The sequence below is a fragment of the Monopterus albus genome, unplaced genomic scaffold, assembly GCF_001952655.1.
Source record: "Monopterus albus unplaced genomic scaffold, M_albus_1.0 scaffold489.1, whole genome shotgun sequence".
Taxonomy (NCBI): Eukaryota; Metazoa; Chordata; class Actinopteri; order Synbranchiformes; family Synbranchidae; genus Monopterus; species Monopterus albus.
Genome location: NW_018128369.1, coordinates 43,285 through 45,080, shown reverse-complemented (window position 1 = coordinate 45,080; position 1,796 = coordinate 43,285).

Here is a 1,796-nt window from a genome sequence, read left to right as displayed (position 1 = left end):
GTAAATAAATAGTCCTGATAAATGCCATTAGATATTCTGGTGAGAAGAGGACAAATTTTCTTTAGCTTTTAGTCTGAAAGAAGCCGACTGACATTAGCAAGAGTCTTGTTTCCCTTGAGAGCAGGAGCTTATATATATATATATAAACAGTGACTCACTACTGCAGTCATCCAGAAATAATTTTTGTAAAGAGATGTTGGATGCTCACCATGACTATTGTGCTAACGTGACTATTGTGTGAACAATGTTTTGTTTGATACCGGTGTTAAGGACATTTAAGCTGATCCTCATATCTTAAATAGACTTTCTGAAGGTTAACACATTATGTTCTGATGGTTAAGGTTAGGGTAAGGGACTAGTGATTGTACAGTATTCACACAAATATAGAAAGACAAGTGTGTGTATGACTATGTGTCTCACCATGTACAGTAGCTGGTATGACTATGTGTCTCACCATGTACAGCAATCACCCAAGGCAGGCAGGCAGCAGAAGTCACCAGTACCATCAGCTAGTGAGACTAACATGCCATTACATCCATGAAGACCTCCCGACCACTCAGTACTACACACAAACACGTGTCACAGCTATGTCTAATACTTTGAAGACAATAAGATCATGACCAAAGCAGCCTTTTTATGGGCCTTCATGAAACAAACTGCTCAGTTTTAATGAGCAGAGGCCCCTGGGTGACACTACATTTAATCAACATGTCAAAACATTAGGACCCAAGTTTACTTAAAATTATTTTTTATACCTTAACACAAAGTTGCATATTAGCATATCATGTATGAAATAAATACTGGGACAGGAACTAAAATAAGAATTGCAAGAATGTGGGTGTTGGTGAGTGCAGGGTCAGCAGTCATGGAAGTTGCTTTCATTTTAAGTCGAACACTCAATCAACTTTAGTGGTATGGATCGACTAAGTTATGGGCTTGTATTACAGGGTTGGCTTCAGTGCAACACAAAGGCTTTTGATGAGGGATCACTAGTTTAAATAGGACATTTTGCTGCCATGTGCTTTATAAAAATACCATTATATTTGTACATACCAATGTGTGCATTTTTCAACTTGTATGATCTTGATGTGTAGTTCATATCCTTCCACCTGTCTTGCCCCATTATAACAGCAGTAATGCAGAGGCCAGTACACCCAGAGTTCCCAACAGGGGGAAGCCCAGTCAGAATGAAAGCACTGCTCAGCGGGTTGTTGGCTTAAAAACAAAACAAACAAAAAAAAACACCCGACTACGTACCCCACACTCAGGCCCCACAGCACCAGGAGAGGAGGAGACAAACAGGCACATTTTCCTTGACAGCAGTTCCCCCTGAAACCTTTGGGATTAATATTTACAGCTTTGTTTTTTCACAGATATTTAAAAAGTGGAATTGTAGAGAAAACATTTTCGCAATTGGACTTATTGATGCCAATTCAGTCTTTTAAGACAAGGCTCAAGATGGACATTTAATGATGGTAATATTTTATGTCGGAGGAAGAGTGCAACTGCATTCACCACAGGAGCTGTGATGATTACATTTGCATATTCTAATGGAAATGCCAGTATCTGAGAACTTTGTCTTTTCAAAAAGTTTTGTCATTAATCTTAATATCTGGGGACTAAGACGATGAATTATGCATTTTCCGAACACCTCTTGTAAAGGTCATGGCATACATTACATTTCACAGTTGACTTAAAGAGCAGAAGTAAGCAAATGTTCCAAGACGCAGCAGAGTAGGATGACAGTTTTCTCACCTTGCATGTACTTATCCAAGTGTTCCACTTCTCCAGTACAC